This window comes from Glycine soja, chromosome 9 (genome assembly GCF_004193775.1).
Source record: "Glycine soja cultivar W05 chromosome 9, ASM419377v2, whole genome shotgun sequence".
NCBI classification, from domain to species: Eukaryota; Viridiplantae; Streptophyta; class Magnoliopsida; order Fabales; family Fabaceae; genus Glycine; species Glycine soja.
In genome coordinates, this window is record NC_041010.1 from 41,198,944 (window position 1) to 41,210,444 (window position 11,501).

Consider the following 11,501-nt stretch of genomic DNA (forward strand, 5'->3'; position numbering starts at 1 on the left):
CTTTCTTCTTCTGAACCTGAAACGAATATGGGGACATTGTTTTTCTTCCATTCACCGATTCCTCGCTTTTCACTCCCTTCCATGCCAAAACCTATTGCACTTCCTCCTCTTTCTTGTCTGAGGTCAGGCTTGACTCCCACTTCTCCACCCACTCATTTTTGTGTTTTACAATCATATTCTTAGTGGGGTGTCCTCAAAATCCAACTTTGATGCCTCATAGACTGAAAAATCGTCTCTTTTGCTTGATTGTTCATAATTTATGTAATTCATCTCACAAATGATTCGTGGCTTAGTGCTTACCCTTTTTCTCCTGCTGTATTTTCAGGAATAATGGAGATGTCAATAAAATTGTGGACATGCCCCAGGTATGTTGCTTTAGTTTCAAAAGTGTTGTGTTTTTCACATGTCCCTTCTTTTACTCCCCTTTTTCCGTATTTTAGCAAGTACTAGTATTTCATTGCCTTCTCACTGTTTTTCCCTCTTTGTGTTTTAGTCCATGTATGATGATAACCAGAATGTGAAACAAGATAATATTTGGCAATTGTCCAAAGAAGCTCAACAGAGTAAGTTCTTTCACCTAAGTCATACTTGTGCTTTGTAAAAGAGTGTTAACTGTTAAATAACTTCTGGTATATTTTCTCGTTGCATGTAGACATACTATACTTAAACAAACAACACCTTGGGGCCATTAAGGAACTTGACAAAACAAACAAAGAAAAACAGTCGCTGCTCAGTAAGATAAAGAAATTGGAAGCAGAAAAACAGGCTGGTGCTGGTAATGGTAAAAGGTGATAGTTTAATAGCATGTGTTTTTTGTATCTCATAATACATATTTGGTCAATTGTAGACATATGCATGTCATTTGCTGTTAGCAGCATCTAGGTTATCTTCTGTCATACTATTGAAACATGATTCTGTACTGTAGACACATGTTTGATTCATTTAGTTCTTCCCTTAAATTAAGAAATACATTTCTTTCCCTTTACTTAAATGACTATTTTTTTCCCTTCATTTCGTGCTCTAATTTATCAAATTATATAGTGATAAGAACTTTGGGAGAATCACACCACAAAAGCTACTCGTTGACTACAGTAGTTGGAGAGTCCAATGGCTTATGAACCCCATACTAGAATCTCATACTTTCTAATGTGGGACTCAAGTCCTGTACCTTGAATTGAATCCTAACATCCCACCACACTTTGCAGTCCTGGAGTCCACACGGGTTGGTTGTGCACTAGCCCTTTGACTTGTTCCAGGCGAACACTGTAATGCTAGTGACCACCCGCACCACTCGTTTGCAGCTGAGAGACATGATGGAGAAGACTTAGATACCAATTGATAAGAACCTTGGGAGAACCACACCACAAAATCTGGATGTTGTAGTTGGAGAACCCAAGGCTTTATAAACCCCACTTCTAAATCCCATACTTCCAATGTGAGACTCAAGTCCCATACCTTACCATTGAATCCTAACATAATGTCTAGCAAATATTTGTGGGAGCATAATTGAACTGTATGCTATTTTTCAAATCTATGGTAACCAAAACCTATTATTAATCTGATTTTATCAATGATAAATTTGTCTTTGAAGCTCTAGATGATTAATTGAACTATATGTTTCTGTTTGTATTTTGTAACCCAGATAATCTATCAACTTGTTCAGAATTGCTGCTTCGGATAGATACCATGGTTCTTAGCAGCATGATTAGCGCTGGAGAAGCATCTGAATTAAGAAGTTTGGTGATGAACTACAAAGTGAGTCCGCCTGATGTTTTTAATATCATCTCACACAAAAAAGATCCTGAACTTCTAGGAGAACTTCGTCGCTTTTCAGATGGACACAAAAAGTATATCCTGACTGCATTTGATTATTTTATTCCTTCATACTTAAAGCTCTCAATGAATGATCCGATGATTGTTGTGTTAGTGGCATACAGCATGTAGCATACTCAAATTACTGAAAAGTAACTGAGATGCAGAGAGGCATAAAGTTAGCAAATGTATGCTTACTGTATAAGCAGTAAGACATTTGATGTTTAATATGATACTGAGTCAGCCTAGGTTTATGTTTATGCTGGTAACATATGCTATGGACCATTTATAGATTCTGGATTGTCTTCACATTAGGCTATTTTTTCTGTTCATAAATGGTAGAATAAGTTACTATGTTCATTCTTCAGTTTTCCTTTCTCAGATGAAGTTTTTAAAATCTGATTTTCCTTTGTGGTATCAACTACATTCAGCAATGGTTTTTATATTGTTCACATTTGCACAGAAATGACACCATTGGTCCCTAGAGGATCAGTAGCTTCATATGTGACCGGCATATCTCGTGCACTTCACAGAAAGGGCCATCTGGTGGAGCTTATATTGCCAAAGTAATTACAAAATTTATGTCCTTTTATTTTCTTTGCCTCTTGTGTTATTCTTTCAACTAATTGCAACCAAAATGAGCATGAAACTCTTTAGTCTATTTTGTGCTCTGTATCTAAGCATTTGATCTCTATTTTATAATGTTATATTAGTATAATAGTTGCTTGATATTTATAATTCCTTAATTTGGATGTATCTAATTTTCATGTAGGTATGCAAGTTTAAACCTAGATGGAGTGCAAGGGTTGCATGAAGTTAATGTAGAGGTTACCTCGTATTTTAATGGTCAATTACACGGAAATAGAATTTGGACTGGGTTAGTTTGGCTTTCTTTGTCTGTTTAGCTACCGTAAGTCTGCATATAAAATGGTTGTCAAATAATTTGTACTGGTGGACAAAAGAGTTAATGAAAGAGTAGAAATAATATTTCACGTCTTGTTCCTTGTTTAAAATCTACTGATTTTCATTTATTCTATACTTACTCTTAGTGTTTGGCAGTGTTGTTTTTGGCATTGGAGTGACTTGATAGAGCCAAAGTACTATTCATCATTTTTCAGCCGTGAGATGATATATGGATACCCAGATGATTTTGAAAGGTGAGTGACTTGATATCAGTAATTATTGGTTTATCTAGTTTTCCATATGTTATAATGGTAAAGCAAAGAAAAACTTATGTTTTGACGTTCATATAAAAAGCTAATCAGATGATTTTGAAATGTTATTGTTTAAAAGGAAAATTGATAAAGTTAATGTTAGATAAAAATTAGGAAGCCAGAAACAACAAACATAACAGTTTTTCTAAAATCACATAGAATCAAAACACATAAATGCTTTTGACAATTAATTAGTACCAAGAAGAAAAAAAATAGAACAGAGGAGAGTTTAGAAAGGCCTGGGTTGAAGCACATTGCACTTCCTTGGAGAGAAAACGTCCTTATATGCGTTCATCTCCCAAGATCCCTGAACCAAAGAACATCCATGTAATTTTACAAAGAAGATAGTTTTTTTTTCTTTGGTATCGAAGATAGCTTTTTCAGCATGTGTGCTTCCAGTTATAACCAAAGGCAAAGTGCCGCAACCAGTAACGTCACACCATAAAAGACTAAAACTCGGATCTGGATTCCCTGCGGGAAACTCCTGCATTCAGCTGATTGCAATCGTTAAATATAGATCGGATCACTCATATTTTATCTTGATACATCTAATTTAAAATATCATTATCCATTCAAAGGCTCTAATTCACGAATGCTTTGGATGCAGAGAATCCATTTCCCTAAAACTGACCCAACAAGCAAGTGCATGATAGTTGTAACTTTCATAAAATATTGACCAAGTAAAATATAGCTTCCTAAAAGATAGGAATTGAAAAAACGGTAAGTAACAAAACGGGAGCTTTTAGTTTTTTACGTAAACAAAGTCTAAAAACATATTTTTCTTTAAAAAAACAAAACTGACTATATATATATATATATATATACATACACTCAAGTTTAAATTTAAAAAAATTTCCAACAGTTAAGAATTAAAATTAGAGACTGGAAGGCAGGATATTTTCTTTGCATGCGAGTTTTTCAGCTTGAAAATATATAGTTCAGACTTCAGAGTGCTGCCATTGTTGCAACAAAATTAGATGAGTTAATTCACAAATTGCAAAGATCAAAAGAATCGAAGTTAAAAGGAGGAAATGTTTTATAGTTTTTGCATATCAACATACTATTTTTGAAACCCATTATGGCTGACTTTTTGTGCACTCAAACTATCTTCAAAGAGAGAAATAAAAGAGATACTCTGATAGATACTATCTCATCTGCACTTTAGTTTCTGGTTATAAGTGACAGGACAGTCAAATCTGATCAAATTAAGGTTTTAAAACAGAAATGAATTGTATATTATTTTTCTGATTAATTTACAGCAGTGGGTACACATACATATAGCAATGAAAATCAGATGAAATAAAGGCTAACCTAGATATTTTAGGCTACGAATCTGTGTATAATAATGAAAGAAATTAGGAAAACTAATACCAATTACAATTAGTGAATATTCTATACTATACATAATTACATTTGACAATTTTCTTTTTACTTTTGTGTACATAGTTTTCAATAATCTTAATATGATTTTTTTTGCCATCAGGTTCTCCTATTTTTGTCAGGCATCATTGGACTATATTGTAAAATGTGGGAAGCAGCCTGATGTGTTGCATCTACATAATTGGGGGACAGCCATTGTTGGGCCCCTTTTCAGGGATACGTTTGTCAAACAGGTGTCTGCTCTTAGTTTTAAATTTTATTTTGTTTGATTTGTAAATCTTATCTATTGGTTTGAAAGTCTCTTAAAATGGGATAAAAGATACCAAGAGTATTGGCAATGATAGAAGGTGATACAATAACTCAAACAAAGGATATATAAGGATACCAAAGGGGTCTAGCTTAGTTGGTTGAGCAAATGTGTGTGAGTATTGGAAACCCCTTGGTATTGTTTTCGATAAAAAAACAAAAGGTGGGTAGGTGGATTGGATGGTTAAGGGAAGGGAAGGGGGGTTGTGATCTTGAGCTTACATTTATGTTAGTTTTACTTTGTTGGAAATTGTGAAACTCCTTATCAAATTACACACTTATCATTTGTGACATTTAATAAGGCAACAAATAATCGCCTTGCATTCAAGAAGGAAAACAAGAGGACAAATTTCCCCTAGGCTCCTGCTGGAAGAATAGAGCCTTGCATCTTTTTTTTTCAATCAGCAAAAATATAATATACTGGCACCAGTAGTGCCTCAATCAAATACAATATGTTGACTTCAAAGTTAACAATTATTTAGACTCAAAAGAGGATACTAAATAAACACTAACTCCAAATCACAATAAGTTCTTCCTACAAAATGAAACCACCTCCCTAATAAAGTTTCCTGCAACAAAGAATACATGCTGGTTTCTCTCTATTCTTTAATTACCACAACCAGTAACCATAATAGAAACAATAAATACTCTGCCTCCCAACATACAAAACGGCCGTATTCTTAAACCAAAAAGCAGTAATAAGTATTGTCTTCTACCCTTCCTCTACATAACTGCATGCTCAACTTAGCAAGAATGGTTCCTGACACCACCGACCATGCTGCACCATGAAATCTCTGTCTTGCTTTTATCCACCTCCATGCATTAACTTTAATTAACTCTACGACAGTTTCCACTTCCATCATTTCTCCTCCTCCACAGTTCCCACACTACCGCAAGCCACATCAACCACCACTTTTCCCTCCTTTTCGAACCCACAATCATCCCAAAGTGTTGCCACTAGTGAGTGGCTGGATCCTTTGGAAGAGCAGTTGAGATCCCCAGCCACTTGTATACTTGCATCCAGATATCATAGACCATCGTGCATTCGAACAAGGCGTGAGAAGTGGTCTGCAACTCAGAATTGCAGATTGGACAGTTATAGTTACCCTCCAATACTGCAATATTCCTTCGAAGAAGATTGCCTCTTGATTGAATTCTATCCTGCATGATCCTCCATGTATATGCCAGAGCTTTTGATGGAGCTCTAACACTCCAAATACATTTATATATACCATCATCTTCACGCTGTATTCCTTGCAACTCACCTGCACATAAGTTCTGATAGACTTCTTTCACGCGATATGAATTTCCTGTGCCATCTTTTCATCTCCATTGATCCTCCGGGCTCTCCTCCCCCCCTGAACGATTGTATAGATCCCAGCAATTGTACCAAACTTTCCTTTTCCCATTCGAAAGGGTTCCTCCTCCAAGAAAATGACCAACACCACCTATTGTTTACAAGCTGACCCAACTCTCTAATATGTGCTTCCTTTTGCAAGGAAACAGCATACAACCTAGGAAAACTCTCACCTACCCAGACATGATCCTAAAAAAGTGTTTCATCCCCTCGACCCACCTCCCTTTGAACTTTGCTTCTAAACCAACCCCTCAGAATATCCCTCCACCAGATAGCTTTCGTATCACTAGCTCTCCCCCTCCCCTCGCCCAGCAACAACCCATATTTTGCTTCCATCACTCACCCAAAATGCCCCACGTTCCGCTAAGAGTCTCCAACCCCACTTTCCTAATAGAGTTTTATTAAAAACTGAAATATCCCTAATTCCTAGTCCCCCTTTGTCCTTAGCTAAACAAACATTAGACCATTTTACCCATGCAGTTTTCCTCTCCTCCCCAAGTCCACCCCATAAAAGTTCCGTTGTATCCTTTCCAACTCCTTCACCACACATACTGGAGCTTTATAGAATGACAGAAAATATAGAGGCAAGGATGATAGAATTGATTTTATATGGAAAATTCTACCCCCAAAAGACAAGTATTTACCTCTCCAACTAGCAAGCTTTGATTTGACTTTAGAGATCACCGGATTCCATGCCTCTCTTCGTCTTGGATTCGCACCTACCAGTATCCCCTAGAAAGTGAAAGGTACCTCCATTATTCTACAATTCAAAATGGCCACCAAACTTTGAAGATGTTGTGATTCCAATGCCACCCCACCTATCTTGATTTTATGGAAGTTCACATTTAGCCCCTCCACTAATTCAAAGCTCCTTAAAATACTCTTCAATGTAAGAATGTTTCTCACGGTTGGCTTGCCAAGGAATAGAGTGTCATCCGAAAATTGTAAAATGGAGACCCCAATATCACATATAGAGACTTCTTCGAATAAATCTTTCCTTGTTGCCTCCCTCATCATACCCCCCAACCCTTCTGCCACCAAAATAAAGAGAAAAGGGGCAAGGGGATCACCTTGCCTTATGCCTGTCACCGTTGGACTTTCATTCACCAAAACGGACATAGAAGCGGTTTCCACACAACTCCTAATCCACCCTATCCACCCTTCACAAAAGCCCATTCTTCTCATAACATAGTAAAGAAATTTCCACCTCACTGAGTCGTAGGCCTTTTCGAAGTTCACTTTGAAGACAAAAGTAGGTGTTTTTTACTACTTCACCTCATCCACAACTTCATTTGCAATGACAACTCCTTAGAGCCTTGCATCTTCATGTTATTGAAAAATATGCATGCATGTCTTGTGGTGTTTATAAACTCTGCTGCTTAGTCATTGAGCATTGAATATGAAGGTTTCGAGTAGTTATTACCTGACCCATCTCATGGGACAGAAAAAATGCTTGTTCTTGCGGGTTAGACAATGTGAACATTTAACTTCTTTTCTAGATTATACCTCTCAATTTGCAATATTAAATCGTTGAATAACACATTATATGTCGTACCACAAGTCTTTTATTTTAGATTATGTGTATTGTCTTGTGACTGTCCAACATTTAGTCTTCCATCAATTTTGCAGGGTGGAGTTGTCTATTCGAATAGAGTTGTAATAATGTCATCTATCTATCCAGAGCACGTAATTGTTCATAATTTGAGTCATGAACTGGAGCCACTTTAAATGTTCATAGGTAAGTATGCTGTCATAACATACTTTCACTCTTGTTTAATGTTTGATGAGGGATTATTTTTCCTTTTCTTGCAAATCAATATTAACTTGAAATTGTTAACATAGCAAATGGGCTGGTTGATATACATATCAGTTAATTTAAAAAAAAATAAAAATCGTGCCCCTTGTTTAGTTTGATAATGTGTTTTTACACTAAAGCCTCCTCCCTCTGACTTTCCTTTAGTATTCAACATGGAAAATTACATTTGGTTGCAGGGGCAAGTTGGTTATTGCTCCTTATGGATTAGACAAATCAACTTGGGATCCTTTAACTGACTATTTTCTTCCAGAAAATTTCAACGCTGAAAATATGAATGGAAAAGCTGTTTGCAAAGCTGCATTGCTGCAGCAGCTGGGGTTATCTGAACATTCTTCTGCTATTCTTGTGAGTGAATCATTTTAAATATATGCAATGAGAAACTTAATGATCTATTATATTATTTTTGTATGCAATTCCTTTTTTAGAAAATTTCTCATCTAAGATACAATGAGCTAGTTTCAGGATGTATATGTGCTTTATTTAACTATAGTTTTAGCATTCTTGAAATATTTAGTTTGGATAATTGCATGCCTGTCATATAATATTTTCTGCTCTCATAAACCATGACTTTTATGACTGGTATACAATGTCGAGAATTGAGTTTATGTGGTTTTACTTGGCTTTTCTGCTCATTATTGAAATTTTTATCAGGTTGGATGCATTTTTTCAGAAGGGCGTGACCTTGACGAGAAAAGGGTGAAGGAAGTTATCTTGAATGCTAAGCAGCATGATGTCCAGGTTTCCATCTCTGTGGAACTTATACTTATGTTCTTCTCAAAAAAGTATAGTTTCATTGCTTATATGACTTTCTCATTAACTGATATTGAAAAGGAAGCTCCAAATACAGCAGTATGCAAATGAATTTTTATCCGTTTTCTTATAGGAGAAAGTGAGAAACATAATCTTTATTGTTCCTTGTGTTTCCATAATGAAGAAAAAGTGTAATAAAACCTCAAAGTAAATCGACCTTGTATGAAATGAATCTGGCTATGACAAATTCTTGTTTCAGGGGATTTCCTGTTGAAACCAGTTTGGAATAGTTGCAGTTTATATTTATGGGGGCCAGTAAAAGATCGGTCTTGAATCAGGCACCTGAATCACTTCAGAAGGAATTCAAGGTAGTTCCCACACTTTTTTTTTTAATATTGTAATTCCTTGTAAACTGATTGCTTATATATATACTACCTGTGGCAAGGCATTGAGTATTAGCAGTTTTGGCTCCTTATTCAGCAGAATGAATATTTCAATTTAAATTATCTGGTCATAAAGCTGCATTATTTTGACATTTGTTTTAATCAGTTCAAAATATTAGCCATTTATTTTAATAATATTGTTGAGATGTACTCCTCTCTCACCCTCTCTCACTCGATACACTTCCATGTTCTAGAAACCTTAGTTATATTTGTTTTTACTTGTCTGCTACTAATGATCTGCGATTCCATTCAACTCTGCAGGATGATAATCTTAAATTTGTGCCTACATATGATGAAGCTCTGTTGCATTTAGTCTTTGCTGGATCCGACATCATATTGTGCCAATCTTTTCTTGATCCTACTGATGAAATCCCAGTAAGATCATTCCTTCCACTTTAGTGATAATTTTCCTCCACTAATTTAGCACCTCAAGTGAAACATGTATGAATTAAATTTGTAGCCAGCTACAAGGAAATTGCTTTCTAAGAAAACAATAAAGTTTCTATAAAACTGTGTTGTCTTCATGAAACACTAAGTATTGCCACTGTGGAAATTGATAATGGTGTAGATGCTGACAATCCATATTTATTTTGCAATGTAGTCCTAAATAATGCAGTTTAAGCAAAATTTGTTTCGAGTGGAGATTTTCATGTATTTCAACTGAATCATACAATTTTTATAACTTGAATATGCAGCTCATTGCTTTAAGGTATGGAGCAGCTCCACTAGCACTTGTCCCTGATGCTAGCTCAAACAGGTAAGCCATATATCTATCTATCTATATATATATATATATATATATATATATATATATATTTTGTGATGATGAATTTTTTTCTCTATACTTGTTTAACACTCATTTCATTTATATCTGCAAGGTCGATACCTTTTGACAGGAGCTTCATAAACCAAGACCACGAGGCCACTAAGTACTCAAAGTTAATCAACTCTAGCTTCGTAAACATGTTTATTAGCCTTGCCATTGATGAAATTGTATGTAGTTTCCAGTGGTTTTTCCTTAATATGTTTTGAGAAAAAAAATTATGTTCTGACAGCATAAAATAATGTTATATTGTTATCAATCACAAATTAATATGTATAATAAATTTATTGACTTTTATAATAAATATCTTAAAAGTGACATCAACTGTGATTTGTGATTGAATGAAATTGTAAATTATTTTACACTCTTAATGTGTAACCACCAAACTCATAAGTTTTATCCAATTTTAGAAAAGATATCATCCATGTGCTTATGATACATTATTAAATGACTATCCTTTGCCTGTAGAGGACTAACCCTGCCATGTGGAAACGAAAAATAATGCAAGCAATGGCACATGACTTATCATGGGATGGTGAATGCTACGATGTTCACGTTGAAGCTTACTCAACTATAAAGAATATGTGAAATGGACCTGATATACATCCATGGTCCATGTATATATACATGTAAACATTTTTTAGTTTAGTATTTTGAGATATGCCTGAATAGTGATTAATTATATGTAAGTCAATAGCTCCACAAAAATTGGTGTCTTGTAAAATCTGTTGCAATTATATGGGGTGAGACAAGGAAAATCCGTCACAATTAGAAGGATGAAGGGGATGGAAACCTAATATTAGGGGCAGAATAATGAAATTACCATACATTCGAAAGAAGTTGAATGACCAAATAAAATTATCAATGTCTGTCCTCTTTAAAATTGATGAGAAACCTTAGTTAAATTAAAACAAAATTGATTATACGATACATAAAATTGAGAAACAAAATCATAATTATAAAATTATGAGATACAATTAAAATTTCATTCAAAACTTGACTAGTTAAATTAAAAAAACAATTAAAATTAGTTGAAATATAAGTTTAATTTTCATGAATTTTAAGTATAAAGATTTTTTTTAGTTTATTTTCTCCTTAAGAAGGAAAAGTTGAGTAAAATATTTTTCATAAAAAATCTCTTAAAAATAAAGTAACTCATTTTCATAGGATAAAACTTATTTTAATTTTTGGGTTCGGTGGGTTCACCATTACTATTTTGAGTGATGTGTAAAATTACAATACTTCCTCATCAGATTCAGTTTTAATAAAGAAAATCATTTAAATAAGAGACTTTATTATCTCTAAAGAGCTAAGTACGGAAGATGCCAAAAAGAAGATTCAATCTTGGAGCACCAATGAATAATTGTTTGTTGACAAAGTTTATGAATACATTAGAGGTGTCAATCCTACTGTTAGTTGTTGATGTTCTGTTATATGGAACCCAGCAATCCCCTAAGATGTCTTTCATTTTATGACTTGCTAAAAGGAACCGGTTTACTCTTGACAAAACTGTTTTTTTGAACAAGGGGTTCTCTCTGCCCTTTATGTTCAAATGAGGCCGAGTCAAATGTTCATTTGTCATTTTCTTGCCGGAAATCTC

The 11,501-nt window shown here is 34.8% G+C and overlaps 1 long non-coding RNA gene and 1 pseudogene across 1 annotated transcript; one reads left to right on the plus strand and one right to left on the minus strand.

The window, feature by feature from the left end:
- The first annotated feature begins 553 nt into the window (after positions 1 to 553).
- LOC114368500 lies at positions 554 to 10,766 on the plus strand (annotated as a pseudogene).
- On the minus strand, positions 5,208 to 7,246 carry LOC114425526. The gene is made up of 2 exons (XR_003669237.1): positions 7,140 to 7,246; positions 5,208 to 7,061 (listed from the first exon to the last, which is right to left on the minus strand). It is a non-coding gene; the product is annotated as an uncharacterized LOC114425526 (long non-coding RNA).
- Positions 10,767 to 11,501: the final 735 nt, after the last annotated feature.